The sequence below is a fragment of the Pistacia vera genome, unplaced genomic scaffold, assembly GCF_008641045.1.
Source record: "Pistacia vera cultivar Batoury unplaced genomic scaffold, PisVer_v2 Contig183, whole genome shotgun sequence".
In the NCBI taxonomy this organism is placed as follows: domain Eukaryota; kingdom Viridiplantae; phylum Streptophyta; class Magnoliopsida; order Sapindales; family Anacardiaceae; genus Pistacia; species Pistacia vera.
In genome coordinates this window covers 16,236-33,966 of record NW_022195927.1, presented here as the reverse complement: position 1 = coordinate 33,966, position 17,731 = coordinate 16,236, and the positions used below count along the sequence as shown (strand labels likewise).

General features: G+C 36.2%; 1 pseudogene; it reads right to left on the bottom strand.

Moving 5' to 3' along the window:
* Positions 1–10,178: 10,178 nt before the first annotated feature.
* Positions 10,179–10,915, bottom strand: LOC116126717 (annotated as a pseudogene).
* Between the last annotated feature and the right edge of the window lie 6,816 nt (positions 10,916–17,731).

Sequence of the window (17,731 nt, the reverse complement as noted above, 5' to 3'; positions counted from 1 at the left end):
TTTTTTATTTCTCTCTGTTAGCATTCCTAATATTTTCTTTGCACAGCCTAAATCCTTCATGTCAAATTCAGCATGCAATTTTTCCTTCAACTCATCAATATGGGCCTTGGATTTACTAATTAATAGCATGTCATCAATGTATAATAACAAGTATACAGGATTTGTATCCACATGTGCAAAGTAAAAGCAGTTATCATGATCACTTCTAGTGAAGCCTATACCTACTATGAAAGAGTCAAATCTCTTGTACCACTGCCTTGGTGACTATTTAAGTCGATACAGAGATTTATGCACCAAACATACATGGTTAGGAAATTGTTTATCCCTAAACCCCATGGGTTGACTCATATAAATTTGTTCTTCTAATTCCTCATGCAAAAATGCAATTTTTACATCTAACTGCTCTAACTCTAGGTCATGATGTGCTACAATTGATAACATCAGCCTTATAGTTTTAAATTTAACAACTGGAGAAAATATTTCAGTGAAGTCTATACCTGCCCTTTGTGTGTAGCCTTTGGCCACCAATCTGGCCTTATATCTTGGTGGATCAGTCTTCTTAATGCCCTCTTTCAGCTTATACAACCGCTTGCATTCCATTGGCTTGATGTCTTTGGGTTTCGAAACCAAAGTCCAGGTTTTGTTCTGCCTTAGAGAGTCCATCTCCTCATTCATGGCAGTGAGCCATTTCTTGTTATCTTTTGATTTTATGGCATCTTCATAGGAATCAGGTTCAGACCTTTGAATCTCTACACCAGCAAGTAGTGTTGTGTAGATGAGGTCAGCATAGTTGAACCTTGCAGGTGGTCTTATCTCCCTCCTTGCTCTGTCCCTAGCAAGTTGGTATTGGGCCAGGTCCTGTAATTGGGCCTCTTCTGTATTTTTCTCATTTTCACCTTCTCCATCAGGATCAGTGTCAAAAGGTGGGTGTTCAAGTTCAGGTTCAGGTTCTGGTCCATCAGTGGTAGTTTCAGGTTCCTGTTGGTTGGTTGACTCCACCTCAAACTAAGTACTCTCTATTTGCTGTGAGGTCTCCACTTGGTGGTTTGAGGTACCTGCATTAGTGTTAGTAACCCTGCAAGGAAACACACACTCATTAAATACTACATCTCTACTGATGATGAACTTAATCCCTAGAGCCTCTCTCTCCCACAACCTATATCCCTTGGTCCCTTCCTGATACCCCAAGAACACGCATCTGAGAGATCTGGGTTCTAATTTCCCATCTGTGGTGTGTGCATAAGCTGCACATCCAAACACTCGTAGGTGGTTGAGAGATGGTTATCTTCCTGATCATCTTTCTTCAGGGCATATGAAACCAGTTGCACTAGAGGGAGTCCTAGTTATTAAATAGGCAGCAGTGGTTAAAACCTCACCCCAAAAAGACTTAGGCAGACCAGTTGTGAATAACAGGCATCAGACCTTCTCTAACAATGTCATATTCATCCTCTCAGCAACTTCATTTTGCTGAGGGGTTCTCCTAATTGTCCTATGTCTTGAAATTCCCTAGTCTCTATAGTATGTATCAAACTCAGTATTACAGAACTCCAAACCATTATCAGTTTTGAGGGCTTTGACCTTTTTCTCCACTTGGTTTTCTACTAAGGTTTTCCAACCCTTGAACTTACTCAGGGCCTCATCTTTGGTTCTAAGGAGGTATACCCACACCTTCCTACTGTAGTCATCTACTATAGCTAGAAAATAACTATTCCCCCCTGTGTTTTGACTCTCTCGGGACCCCAAAGATCAGCATGTAGGTATTCAAGAAAATTTACAGACAGGTGAGTTCCTTTTGGGAAACTCAGCCTGTGCTGTTTACCCATAACACAAGTTTCACAAAAACCTAAGTCTGACACATTGGTATTACCAAAATAACCCTACTGTTTGAGGGAGTTCATACCAGTTTGGCCTATATGACCCATCCTTAGGTGCCATTTTTCTGCAATTGAAATGTTAGTAGATATAAAAGCAGAATTAACATTCATTTGATAGTATTGACCACATAGGATATACAAGCCATGCCTCTTAACACCTTCAAGCAGAATTTGATCATTCTTGTAAACAGAAATACATCCATTTTTAGCCCTATAGCTACAGCTAGCTTCATCTAGAGTGCCTAGTGAGATCAGATTATGTTTAAGCTCTGGTAAATATCTAACTCTAGTTAACATTATGAGTTTGCCACTGTTAAGTCTAATGGTAATATTACCAACACCTTGGACCCTGCAGGAGTGGTTATTGCCCATAAACACAGTTTCAGGTTCACCACTTATCAGATTCTGGAACCAGTTTTTGTTAGAACTCATATGGAATAAACACCCTGAGTCTAGCACCCATTCATTTGCAATTTCAGAACTAGACACAGTGAGAGCTTCATTAATTTCAATGCTATTGCTAGAGGATGTTATGTTACTCTCAATACTGGACTGTTTTTGCTTCTTGATCACTTATAACAATTCTTTTTAATATGACCAGGCTTGTTGCAGTGGAAACATTTTCTTGTCTCTGATTTAGATTTATTATTATAGGCTTTCCCTTTCTTCCTAGACTTAGAGCCTAAATTTTGTTGAATAGTTTTTCCAATTTCTTTGCCTAAGTGTCCAATTTCTTGTCTACCCTTTACAAAAAGATTATTCCCATTTCTTTTTTATATTTTCAACTCAAGTTCTCTAGATTTTAAACCAGCTATTATCATATCAACACTTGGGACCGTTCCAGTGTACCGCAATGCATTTTTTACTACTAAGTATTCATCAGGTAATGAATTTAATAAAATCATTGCAAGACTCGAATCCCCTAATTCATGATCAGTTCCTTTTAGCACTAGTGTCATTTTAAGAAATTCATCTAGGTTTTCTTCTAATGACTTAGAGACATCCATTTTGAAAGAAAACAGAGTACCTTTCAAGAATGCTAAATTAGGAGCAGACTGTAATGCATATAAAGTTTTGAGTTTACCCCAGAGCTCTATTGATGTGTCCAGACCATCCACTTTTCTCAGTACATTATATGATAAGTTCATGATGATCAGATTGTATGCTTCTTTGTCTATCTCTGCTTTCTTTTTCACCTTTTCTTCGTACCACTTTGTTGCATCCTTCTCCAGTGCTATTCCCACCTTATTGTGAGATAGAAGAGCCTTCATCTTCTTCTTCCAAGTATTGAAATCTATCTTCCCATCGTACTGGGATATTTCTACACGCGTGGTAGTGCTCATCGTTTTGTCCAGTGAAAACTCTAAGATTCAGTTCCTTGATTTTGACTAACTTCCTTTGATTTGACCTTTTGAGACACAAAACAACCTCTGATGTTCAAGAATTTAACCGAAGACTCAAGATTCAGGACCCTAGAGATCAAGAAATTCCCTAAATCGAAAACCCCCAAATTTGACAAAACCCTAATTTCGCGATTATGCCCAATTTGAATCAATTTCAAGAATATCTAAACCCTAAAGTGTAGGCTCTGATACCACTGTTGTAAACTAATCCTAAATCCTCAAACCAAAACACCAATCTCAGATCTAATCAAACAAGAACAAGAAATCAACACACAACAACATACCGTGGTTCGCTTGTTCAATGTAGAACAAGTTACATCCACGTTGAGCTCCAGAATATAGAGCTCGTTGCACTATGATTAATCACTCCGAATGATACAGATTACAATCAACTCACCCTCTCTGTCAACCACACAATCAATCACTCACCTCTCTTCCCTTTATACTCGCAAACCTGTACAACCACTAGAGTACACAATACCCTTTAAGGAACACCTAGCCCTCAAACAAGACTCTAGACAGGTTCACACAGAGAAGAATCAATATGAGTGACAAACCCTAACCCAGGTTACAATCGTGTTTATTGAGAGAAGAAAAACCTAAAAACTGAACTATAGCAAACTGAGAGAAATGGCCTCTTTTATATCGTTGACTGCTGAGTGAACTGGAGCCGTCAGATCTTCCTTAATTGAAGGGTTGTGATCAATCTTGGATTAATAAGCAACACGGCAGTGTTTTACTTGGCTATAAACGATGTCGTAGACTTCATTATTTAACAGTTTTCTATTTATTAGTATTTTATAACTTCAAATGTGATAAAATCTCCTTATCCTTCTTCGCCATTCTTTGCAAGATCTGACATGATTGAAAAATTGTAGCTCCACTTCTCCAAGAAAGCATCTAGAAATGAGATTTTAATAATTGTTTTTATAATTGCATAAAATTATTTTATATTAAATATGGTTGGAGACGCGCATAATATGGTTTTTTTTTTTTTTATATAATTACGATAGTTTTATTGTGGATATGGTACTTGTGGAATTAAAATTTTAAAACCAACTAACACACCCTGATTTGGGGTGTTTTGTAAACCCCTAAAAATAGACTATACTGATTCTGGGGAATTTTTTAGCCATTCAAAACCAATGTATAAAAAATCTGGTAAGTAATGGTTTTAAAATATCTCAAAACCAGTCTAATAAAAATCCCCTCAAAACTAGTGGAAAAAAAAAAACTCCCAAGCAGACCCTAAAGCACTAGATTGGTAACCACTTAGCTTGTAACCGGATGACAAGACCTAAGGTTATCTAGAAGTCTTGTGTTTGAGTCCCACCAAGTGACCACCTACCTCATTTGTGACTTACTTGACTCATTGGACGACTTGTAAGATATTTAATGGTCTTGGAGGTTAGTTGAGATGAGCACCAAAAAAAGACGTGTAAGGTGTTCAATAGACTTTGGGGATTAATTAAGGTACACACCAAGGAAAAAAAAAAAACTGCTAGATCGGTGGATCCAAAAGCTTAAAAGGATATACTTCCTTTTGATATCGAACTTTTAGCTTTGATATCATATTAAAGTTTTGATATCATATTAAGTGATTAATTGACTCGATGGTTAAATTCTTAAATAAATGTTCAGTATTAATAAGTTTAATAGCATCTATTTGATAAAATATGTTTGTGCCACCTATAATTTCTCAAAATTTTACTTAAGTATATCTTTATGAAAAAAATCTATACTAGAGTAAGATAACGATATCTAAAACAACTCGTCCTTATGTGGTGTTGTAACGCCCCACTTGAGGTACGTTGTCATTGTTTCCTCTTTCGCCCTTAATCGAGTTGGTTTTTGTTATTATTGTTTGATTGAGTTTTGGTTATTTTCTTCCCTAAGGGCATTTTGACCATTCTACCCCTAATTAGCAGGAAAAATGGGGAGTTAATTGTAAGGAATTTTCATGGAGAATATGTTGAAATAGGGGTGAGTTTGTAATGAATCAAAGGATATGGATGGAATTTCCAAAGATGAATAAGGGCAAAATGGGAATGAGTGTGTTATATTTCATTAAAAGGAATTAGAATCAAAGAAACCCCTCATTTCTTCTTCTCAAACGCAACTCTCCATCTTCACTCCTCTCAACTTCTCTTTTCTTTTGATCAAGGATTTCCAAGGGATTTTTGAAGTGATTTGGGGTAGAAAAGCAACCTAAGGCTTCCTAAGGTAAGGATTTCTACTTAAGTTGTGTGATTTGGGAGTTTTAACCCATATTGAAGTTTGAGGGTTTTCATTCTTTTGGTTTAAGATTAGAACGGGGGGGGAGAAGGGGAGGGGGGGGGGGGAGGGGGGGGGGGAGGTCAAGCTAACAAGTGAAGGAAGAGTTTGTGAAGTCTCTCCATAACAAGGTAAGTAAAACCCACCCAAGTTGAGATTCATGAAATTTCTTGATTAGGTTTTGATAAAATGATGTATGTATGTGATGTGCATGTAATATGCCATGTATGGAGTATTAAATGGAGATTTCTATGCTTTGTGAATGTTAATACCTTGCAAATATGAGAAATGGTTTTTTGGGTTACAGGTAGTTGAGAGTGGAATTGAAGGGGTGTTATGGAACCCTTTTTGGAAGTGTTTTGTTTGACAGGTTATTAGACTTTGTGAAGGGGTTTTTCCCCATTTTGGATGGTTAAGAAAGTTTTAGAATCATGGCTATAATAGAGTTTTATAGTGCACATGAGTTGTTTGATGAAATGCCTAAAAGAGTTTGAGTGTGGTAATGAACCTTAATTCTTGCAACATTGCATGTTGGCATCTCTAAGTGCATTGGTGAAGTTGAACCATCCATAGGCACTAGTTGTACATAAAAAGTGACCTAAGAAAGTGTAAGAGAATTGTGTGTGCAAACCCTATGAGTAAGAGCTTGGTGAGCACAATTACTCTAAGGTAGAGAGCATTAAAATGCTACAATGAATGAATTAGAAAGGTAGTAAGTTAGGATGATGCTTTGTGATCATCACCCGACCGTTTTGAGAGTCGGATTGATGCTTTGTGATCACACCCGAATATCCTTAGATGGGTCGATGCTTTGTGACCGTCACCCATGAGTATAGAAATGGGTATAGATGCTTTGTGACACTATCCATTAGTTATTAGATAAGTGGGTTGATGCTTTGTGATCATCATCCAACAGTTATAGAAACGGGTTGATGCTTTGTGATCATCCCCCGATAGTGACTAGACGGTAAATGCTTGGTGAACGTTACCCAAAATTCATGAGGACGGTAGGTGCTAGGTGATCTCCACCCGATAGTTAAGAAGAATCGAGTTGGTGCTTAGTGATCCTCACTCGGTAGTCACTAAGAACGGGTTTGGCACTTTGTGAATTCCACCCGATAGCCATAGAGGTGAGATGGTGCTGTGGAACGCCATCCTTCCGTACCTCCGGTAAGATGAGGACATGGTATTTAGTAGAAACAGAAACAGAATTAGAAAAGGAAAGAATTAAGAGTTACACACGGGGACAGACAGTTAGAGAGTTTTACTTACTGAGCATTATTTGTGCTCACCCCGTTATTTTCCTTTGTGGATGCAGGTTCTAGGTGATGATGCAGTCGGAGGGGCGTCGGCAAGCGAAGAGGAATAGCTACACTATTTCCCCTGTTTTGTCTTTTACAATGCATTTTTGTAAACAGTACTATTTGTGTATAAAAGACATATGTATTATTAATGAAAAGAAAACTTTGGGCCCAATTTTACATTGTTATTACGCATGCATTGTACTAGTTTTCAGTAGATGTTACAGGTGTTGACTTGAGATGTAAATTAATAAAATGTTTATTTGATAAATAATATATCAATGCCTAATATGACACACATCATTTACGATATAAATTATTTTAAGATATATTTTATAATGTGTAATATCATTCTTCATTTAAATCACCACAATATATATATATATATATATGAAATGATGCATTTTATGCAATAAAAAAAAAAAAAAAAAATTGGAGGTAAATGATACATGAGAAGAGAATCTCATGTCTTTCATTTTGCAAGAAGGAATGTTTCTCGGCTATTATATTCCTCTTCTCCAAGGCTGTTGGAAATATGTGATAAATGCTTTGGTGCGCCTACTTTTTCCACAATTACAGTCTTTACGGGCTGTTTTGTTGCAATTCACTAATTTGGGTGTTTTTTTCTTTATTGGGAATTTTGTGTGGTAAAAACAGAAATAACGAAAATCCGGTTTTGTTTCATTTCTGAGTTGTATCTTAAACTTTAGAAATCTCACCTCAGATCTTCAGATCTTACAGTAGTGACTACTTGAGTTAGCTTTCCTTCCTAAATTAATAAAAGATTTTTTTTTCTCGGCCTAGTCCTTGGGTCACATATATAATATTTGTGATGAATTAGTGAACGTTACGTAAATAGGAAAAATAGCAAAATTTCAAGCATAAACTTTTTTTAAACTCTTTTTTGACAAATTATAACTTAAAAAAAAAAAAGAGGTTCTTATTTATTCATGAGTCCACAGCTTGCGTACACACCACCTTGGACAATCAATACGAGAGATAACAACTGAAGAAAACACACACAAATAAAGAATTAAACACTTAATCACATCTCTTGATGACTATTATCATAACTTGAATGAAGTTCAATATATGCTAATAAATTACTTCATATCTTCAAGAAAAATAACTTTCTCCCTGTCTCTGTTCTAAAAAAATAATAATAATAATAATTCATTAAAAATTAGTGGGGACTGGAGTGGGTCATGTTTTATAGACCTTTGTCAAGACTTATCAATAATAAACTAAAAAATAATATCTACCATTATTTATGGTTCTTCTTATGGCTTTCAAAAGTGATTCTTTAGTGGGTCATACAAAATATTAGACAGAAATTAATGATAGTATTTGTTGGAGTTGTCCGCGACTTCAACAATAAGAGGCGATGTAGACATATTTATGCGTCCCACTACACACTACCTTCAACAATAAATTTCTTCGTTAAACCTAGTATATAAACATATTATTCTCTTGTATGAGTGATATGTAACAAATCACAAAAAAATACATTTATTGTAACGAGACAGGTGATGAGATGTTTCAACAATATTAACTTTGTAGGATGTAGCTCATCTTTTAGGTAAACCAGGGTAAATCGTGCGTGCACTTTCTCTTTACTGTTTATGTTATTTGTGTGTGATTGTTTACTTGTTTGGTTTCGATTACTCTCTAGATTGTTTTAGTAATTTCCAAATCAGCCAATCAAGTATTCATGAATGTTCTGCGTTTTGTACCATGCAAATTCATGGTTACATATTGTCTCCTTATTAGAAGATTCAAATTGGGCATTATATTGTCTGGCTAAGGTCTATGTAAATTTTGAACTCAGCTCATGAATCATGATACTTATAATTTAAATTGGTCCTTTCTTGCTTGTCACCTCCAGCTTTGTAAAAAATTATTGGTACATCTGTGGATGTTACTCACTTCCTGGATTTTTTTTCTTCGTCTATTCTCAAAAGCCTGTTATTGTATTATAAGCAAGCAAGGAAAAAATAACATCACACAAAGCCTACCACTCCGATCAAAGAAATAACCAACCTCAAAAGAATTATATCTCTATATCTAATAATCTAAGATTAATGTTAAATTATTTTTTTTATGACCAGAGTGTCCAGGCTAGCTTGTGTACACCTCAACTAATCTTCCGAGACCATAAAACTACCGACTAGCTAAGAGCTCCAGTTGCCACCTGACCCACCCTTATTAAGGGTCGTGAGGACTCGAACTTGAGAGACCATGTTAAATCCTCCCTTGCACTTTTACCATTAGCCACCCAGTAGTGGTTTTAATTAAACTTTATTCGCCTTTTTCATCATCTTTTTTTGAAGATAAAGTTGTTTTAGTGGAAGACAACCCACGTGACATATGTGACCTATATTTATTATATCGATTATTAATTGTTCTATTAGTTTAATTTGAAGCCTAAAACCCATTTTCTTGAAATCAACAGCCAAGTAATTTGTTGTGTAGAACCTTAAAGTTCATGCATGTTATGCCTGAAAAAGTAAGGCTGGCGTAGAGCCTTATCGGCATAGGGTCCTCAAAACTTCAAAAGGTTTCGCGACCGTTCAAACACAACCACATTGCATGATGACGTGAGTGGCATGCCCCTGTCAGTGCAGTGGGTGAATGCCAAGTTAGCGGATGGTTGGAAATCGTCCACGTGTCCAATCCCTGCACAAGTCGAGAAGATCACTCGAGCAGGTGAACAATGGGACGCAAGGAAGAATTTGCGTGATACCCACCCACTTACAGATTCAGTAATCATTACCTTGATTCATCCCACTATAAATGGAGGCATTCTCTCTCATTTGCGGGATTGGCTAATTTCACTTTGGAATGGCTTACTCTCTCTCTCTCTCTCTCTATCTATCTCTTGTATTTTTTAAGCTGTAACTGAGCTCGTTGACGCGACCTGACCTTACTCATTAATACAATATCAGTGGACGTAGGATTCGCTTTTGAGCATCCAAACCACTTTAAACATTGCATGTCACCCATTATTCAACTAAATATTCTCATATCGCGTGTGACTTCTAAGCCCGCTTAGCATTTCTCACGTGCAAATAGTTGGTGTCAAAATCAATCATCAACACAGCCAAAGAAAAACAAAGGAAACTTAAATGTAAGCAAATTCTATTGGGTTTGTCCATTGAAAGAGAAGTTAATTAACTTACAAGTACATGATATTGATATTGGAGTTTTATTCAACACCAAACCTTACGTAGTCTCCAATAGTATTCAAACTACATGATCTTGAAACAATATTTAGGAATAATAGAGTATATAACACCACCCAGATATCACAATTTAATGAGATTTAATTACAGAGATGGATAAGAAGGTGCAATGGCAAGGCCACAAAGGCCTTCTTCAGTTTCAACATCTCTCTGAATCCTTATAAACCCATCCTCGCCCCATTCAGTACCCCAAGAATTCTTCACCAGCCAGTACTTTGTGCCATCAGATTCAGTACCAGACCCAATGGTTGTAACCCCATGGTCTAAATTTGTGCCACAATTCCCTTTGAACACACCGCTTTTATAAAACCGAAAATCTCTGCCACTACCCTCGATCGCAACACAAACTGGTTGATTTGCCACAGCTTGCAACAAGGCCTCCTCGTGATAAGATGACCACCAAATCGAACCCAGTTATCGGGACTGCCATGTCTTGCTGCCTTATCAGTTTGCAAGTTTGTTGCCTTTCCTCATAGGGATAATCATCCCCGTTGTTAAGCCACCATGCTTACCATGAAATCAAAGGCGTTCTCCATGGAACCACCTAGACAACCTTTGTTATATTGAGTATCACGCTCAAAAGTTCTTGCTCTGATAATGATATAACTTTCCAGTTTTGATTTGGTTTATTCCTTCCACGGCTGCCACCGCTGAAAACGCCCAACACAACCTTTTCACATAGCAAATATTAGTGACTCCGAAAATACAGAAAACACAAAACACTAGACATTTTACTTACCACAATTACCTTGGTTCTTGACAAGGGTGACAGCCCCTTTTCTCTCCAATTCATATAAGTTGAACGTCAGTAAAGTTTCCATGGAAAAAGATTTGGTTTCTGGTTTGTTTTTTGTTTTAGAGGTTTCCCTCTTATAACCAGTGAACAAACTACGAAATCCTCATCAGTAAGGTCTGCAAATTTATTAATAGCTAGCTTGAATCCACGGTCCACACCATTGTTAACCTTTTCAACATGTGCAAAGTTGTTTTGAAAATGTCATAGCGTCTCTCCTTCTCTTCTGCGTTTCATAGACGCGTTCATGAGACCATCCATTCCTCATGGCTCGTAGGACATATTCTCACTTAGAAAACGGCATAGTGCGGAATGGCCCAAATTGCCAAAAGAATAAGGAGGGAGGCTTGGCATTTGTTTAGAAAGCCATTTGGTTTGCATCAACTTCAAAAGTTTGCGGGGTTTTAGAGAGAATATTGTTAGTGATGTGTAATCAAGAATCTAAGTACAGTTATACCTTACTAATTTCAGTTTGAACAGAATCTTAATTGGAAATTAAACCAAATGACAGCAATTTGTTTAAAGTGGAGTGGACGATAGTGGGGTATTCTTTAGTTCTAATTAGAATTTGGAGGACTCTGTTTGCTCCTCATTTATAGCAATCGACAATTATCACTTTCACACTCATCAATTAATTATCTTAATTTTTTTCTTGGTAACTAGGTGTCCGAGCTAGCTTACTTACACCTTCACAATCCTTGTGGTCTATTGATACTTTATAAACCCAAAAACCAGTAAGTCATAATGTGGTAGGTAGCTCTAAGTTTAACCTAATAACTCAATGATGGAGCAAACATTTTTTATCATCATGTCAACTCCTTAGGTTCAACAATTAATTCATATCATCTATTCGTCTTCTTTATCTGTAAACCTAGAATGGCCTAGGACTGTCATGGCATTCCGCGGGTTGTCACACAAACCGGTGAGCCCGACTCAATACCAATTCGGTCAGGTCATGGATTAAAAATCCAATCCTTTACCCATTTTAAAGGCATTTTTAAAATTAAAAAAAAAATAAAAAAATTCAACCCAACCCACATATTTTACATCCTCAAACATCTCCATCATTAAAATTTTAAGATAACAATTTTGTTTCATAAACTCAAGGAACTCAGCGGTAATATCAGTGGTTGAGATAAGAGTTTCCATTTTTAATTTCACATCTTTTATGTAGTCTACAATCACCAAGTCTTTACAGACAAAATGTTATTAGAATATATTATGGTCATTTCCAGAAGAAACCAGGGCATTTCTCCATCACTGGAAAGTGGAACCATTAACCTATCATTAATTTATCTTATTTTTGTGATGGATCAGAACTCATTAGTTTCAAACGGTTTGCCTGGAAGGCAAAAAACTCATATTGGAACACTAAATTCAATAATTTCATTTGCTCATAAGTCATACCAATATCACTGCTAGCTGTGAGATTCCTTTGCTCAGTAAAATTGAATAAATCCCAGGATTCCATATCAGGACCATCTCCAATCTCCATGATGCTATGAGTTGAAGCTACTCCAAAATTTGCACCAATTGATAATTTATATAACAATTACCAGAGAAGCAAGCCACAATAATCTCGAGAATTATTGAAATACCAACAGTTGGACTAAACACTCTCAGATAATCAAAAGAGGAAAAAAAAAAAAATTTAACACGCCGCAAAGTGAAAGTGCATGTGAATGGTTAGTTAATGTGTACTTTACATGACAGGTCCATAAGTTTAGCCCCCCGGGGGGGGGGGGGGGGTGGGGGGGGGGGGGGGGGGGGGGGGGGGGGGGGGGGGGGGGGGGGGGGGGGGGGGGGGGGTGGGGGGGGGGGGGGGGGGGGGGGGGGGGGGGGGGGGGGGGGGTTGGGTGGGGGTGGGGGGGGGGGGGTTGGGTTGGGGGGGGGGGGGGTGGGGGGGGGGGGGGGGGGGGGGGGGGGGGGGGTGGTGGCGTGGGGTTGTGGGGTGGAGGAACCCGCCAGGAGGATTCGCCACTCAAAGTGTGACATATTTTATGCTTAGAGATATCAACAACTTTTGGGTTATAAAGATAATCTACTAGTATGGGAAATATTTTTGTTTTTTTTTTTTTTAATATCTGTTAAATTAGAAAAATGACGCTTTCACCCTTCAATATAAACTTAACAGCTTAAATATCACCCAAAAACTTGTCAAATTTATACTTGCAAACCAGAAACTTGTCAAAATATTTTATTAACCAAACAAATTTCAGAAACTAACAAATAAAATCCCAAAATACTTAAACCCCAAATCCGGCTGTTGCTTAAATGCAGGATTGGCCTTGTGGCAGCCGTGTAAGGTCATTCCCAATCTCACAATAGTCACGTATGGCCATTTGCTCACTGTGGGGGAGATTTGTTCACCTTCGAAAGCCAGATTTGACCTCACCACACCTGCAAAAGGCTAGATGCTAGGACAAAGATGATGAGAGCTACAGTAGAAAAGTGAAGGAAGAAGTAAGGGTGTTTAAAAGCGGTTAACCGGTTTTCTAAACTGAACTGGATTTTTGGTTCAGGAAAATTCTCGAACCGGTTAACCGTTTTAAAAAAAGCAGTTAACCGGTTTTCCCTTTTTTCTTTATAAAACTTTTTTTTTTTTTTAATTTTGTCCTAAATTTAATTGTAAATATAGACAATACATTGGGAACTAAGAAAAAAAATTTAGGCTGGGATTTTAGATTGAGTGAATTAGAGATTTATTTTAGTTTAGGTTATATATATATATTTGAAAAACCGGTTTAGAAAACCGGTTTTTGGTTAACCGTTTCTAATTTCTTCTGAACCGGTAACTGAACCGAAAATTCAGTTTTTTGAATTTTTTGAACCGTAACCGAACCGTTTTTTCGGTTAACCGGTTTTTCGGTTCGGTTTTTGCATTTTTTTGAACACCCCTAGGAAGAAGAAGAGAAAAGAAAGAAAAATAAAATTAAAAATATCAAAAAATTGAAATGTCAATAATACCCTGCTAAAAAGATGGAAATTTCATGAGGAAATTTAACTCCTAGGCCATCCCAAGTTTCCCTTTAACAAAATGGCCATGAAAATCTTTTTGATTTTTTTTGGGTTAAAAAATATGACGTGGCACACTTAAGTGTAATTAAAGCAGCAAAAAGGATTATGGTGAAAAGGAGTTAAAGATAATAAAGAGATGTTGATTTAAAATTTGAAAGGCAAAACACATTTCTCTCAGCTTCTCTTTCTCACAACAGGATTCAAACACCTTTCTCTCTCTCGTTTTTTCTTCCAATTTTCTGCAATTTCTTTGCTCTTTGCTTTTTTGTCATTCCTTGCCATTCCCGATTAAGTTATAATGGCTGAGATCCTTAAAGAAACAAAAAAAAACTCATCTACTCCCCAAATTGTAGGCACCACTGGGTCTACCAAAAATGGAGAAGAAGAAGTTATGGTGGAGTAACTTCCGATGACTGAAGTTGCTCCACCAAGAGAGGAGATGGCGTCGACGAAAGACATTCTATTGGCAGAACAAGGGAAGGCAAGAGTTGAAATTGAAACTAAAGAGGAGGATGCCAATGCAAATTCCAAACGTCGGACATGATCGCTTAAGCGATCTAAAATCGCTTCAGCGACCAAGAGTAAAAGCAAAGAATCGATTAAGCGATCTGGTATATGACAGGAGTAAAAGCAAAGGATCGCTTAAGCGATCTGGTATATGATAGAATATAGCTTAAGCGATCTAGTATAAGCGATTTTAGATTGCTTAAGCGATCGTGCATCTAGGCAGAAGTTGATTCTGCTTCGGACATGATAGCTTAAGCGATTATAAATCGCTTAAAGCAACCAACGTTAAAAGCAAAGGATCGTTTAAGCGATCATATGTCTGGGCACTTATTTATTGTCTTGTTCATGATCGCTTAAGCAATCTATGATTGCTTAAGTGACCAATAGTAAAAGCGAAGAATCGCTTAAGCAATACACTTAATCGCTTAAGCAATTGTGCATCTAGGCAGAAGTTTATTCTGCCTCGGACATGATCGCTTAAGCGACCAAGGTTAAAAGCAAAGGATCGCTTAAGCGATAGAATAAATCGCTTAAGCGATCGTGCGTCTGGGCACTTATTGATTCTGTCTTGTTCGTGATCGCTTAAGCGATCATAACAAGTGTAAAAGCATAGAATCGCTTAAGCGATAACATAAATACAACTAGATCTCTTAAGCGACTAAGTCTAAATACACAGGATCGTTTAAGAGAGAAATGAAATCTCTTAAGCGATCCAGCGTATTTGGATTTTTTTTATTGTATTTCAGTAGATTGGTTAAGCGATTAACGCTATCTTAGACATATAAGGTGTACGATTCATTCAGTGGACCATGACCGATATTATATTTTAATTAAATTAGTTCTTTAACGACTATATTAAACATATATGGTGTAGAATGTTTATATCTATATTAAAAATATCAGGTATACGATTCGTTCAGTGGACCATGACCGTTATTATATTTTAATTAAATTAGTTATTTTATGGCTATATTAAACATATATGGTGTAGAATGTTTACGTCTATATTAAACATATTAGGTGTACGATTCGTTCAGTGGACCATGACCGTTATTATATTTTAATTAAATTAGTTCTTTTACGNGTAGCCAAAAGAAAAGAAGAAAGAAGGGCATGTATAACAATTGAAGTTGATGGTCATGTAAGAGAATGCAAATTTATGGCATTAAGATTTGTATTTAGAAAGTTGTAAAAGGCATGTTTGTTACATTAGAAAAATATTAGAGAGTTGTTTAATGACATGGTTATGTGACATATAAGTTTGAGAAAATCTAGTAGCATAATTGGGCAAGTTAGTATACTTAATACCTATGTTATGGCATAGCTTTTTATAGAAGAAATTAGATTGCCCAAAATGTAGAATTTATTCCCTAATTGAATTGTGCTGTTTTAATATCTCACTAATAGAATTATAGAAGAGTAGAATTTGTGAGAGATAATGTACTTGTGTACGTGTACATTTTACATAGTATGATAAATTAAAGAATTACATAATTATGTAGAAATTATAGAATCGTGTACGTACACACGATACATAGAATTCAGAAATAAAGAATAAAATAGAAAATGTTTAAGTTAAGCGTGTTATTAGAATAGAACTTTGGGCTTTCCAAAAAAATATAAAAATAAAAGCCTTAGAATTAATAGAATACATGCCAGAGTCAAACACGTATTTTGGGATCATGCATAGACAGCATATAAATGCATGATATAGCATAGCATATAATTCAGAAATTTTAAAACTATTGGAAAATGTCTAGCTAGTTATTTTGCAGATTTACAGAGCATGTTTTCAGAGGGCTATTGCGTGGGGAACCTGTGAGCATTCGCTGCATTAGCTAGTGGCAACAGAGATACAGAAGTTTCCCACATGCACGCCGCCATTAGTGAACGACCTCAGAATAGAAAACAAAATTGTACAGTCCGCCAGAAGTGCATGTGGATGAGGGCTGTACCCAGAAAGAATTTCAGAATACGCTCACACGGCCAGGGTTCCAAATCCATGCCTCAGCCTAGTCCGATCGGCAAAACAGAACAGAATACAGAATGAATTTCAGAAAAAGAAAGAAAAATAGAATAAGAAATAGAAAACAGAAAGAATTTCAGAAAAAGAAAGAAAAAATAGAATAAGAAATAGAAAACAAAGAATTTCAGAAAGAAAGAGAAATAATTTCATAACGAATTAGAAAAGAATTTTTAGAAAGAATACAAACATGATCATTTGCATATGCATCATACATCTTATGTGCATTGTATCTCATGCATTTATGCATAGATTAAACAGATTATTTTATTATTGTGTGTCTGACTAGCTAAAAAAAGAAAATAGAAGCCCATGAGAATAAAGAATAAAAGAAAATAGAAGCCTATGAGAATAAAAAAGAAATTAGAGATATACAAGAAAAGAACATAAATTAGATACATGCTAGAAAAGAAAATAAATTAGAAACATGACAAATAGCAAGGAAACTTAGCGATTTGTTGAGTAGAGAAATAAACATAAAGTTATAATCTAGTAGAAAAGAGAAATAAAATGATAAAGAATAGCACAACACTAGGAGGATTTAGAAATATTTGAGAAAAATAGAAGACTGCTAAGTAGTACGCCTGAGAATAAAGAGAGAAATCAAGTAGAAATTTAGAAACAGTACAGCGAAAACGGAGATAGCGGAGTAAGAGCATAGTTAGATTTGGTTTATTTACTGAACATTTATAGCTCACCTCGTTGCTTTTCTTATTTTTGCAAGTATTAGATTGTAGTGGTCGGGAGACGTAAAGCCGATGAGAGGATTGCACACACTGTCTTAGTGAAGAAATTTAATGTGGATTTATATATGTGAGAAATAATCTTTGTGTAATAGTATGTTATAACTGGATTAAGGATAAAAAAATTTAGACGAACACCCTTTTTAAACTAGCAATTCTTTGGATTCTCTTTATAGGATACTCAATGAATACTTGTCTAGTGAAACATTACATTCCCTATAGAAGAACAATCATTTCTTAGTTCTAGCCGAAATCATTCGGTGATAGAGGTTTGTGAGGAAAAATTTGTGAGATGTGTTTATCAATCTACTTTTATTCTTTAAGCAAATACACAGGTTGATTTTTTATTTTTTTAATGACCTCTTTAATCCTCAAGAATAATACACCTAAAGTCCCTATTTGATTATCCAATTATTGGTTTACACGTGTCACTGTTAAACTGCCGAGTATTTTTTTTTATTAAATAAAGACAAAGACAAGTGCTTATCTTTAAAATTACCAAAAAAAAAAAAACGACGTCGTAAATGTCTACACTGTTAAAGTGGTGTCGTTT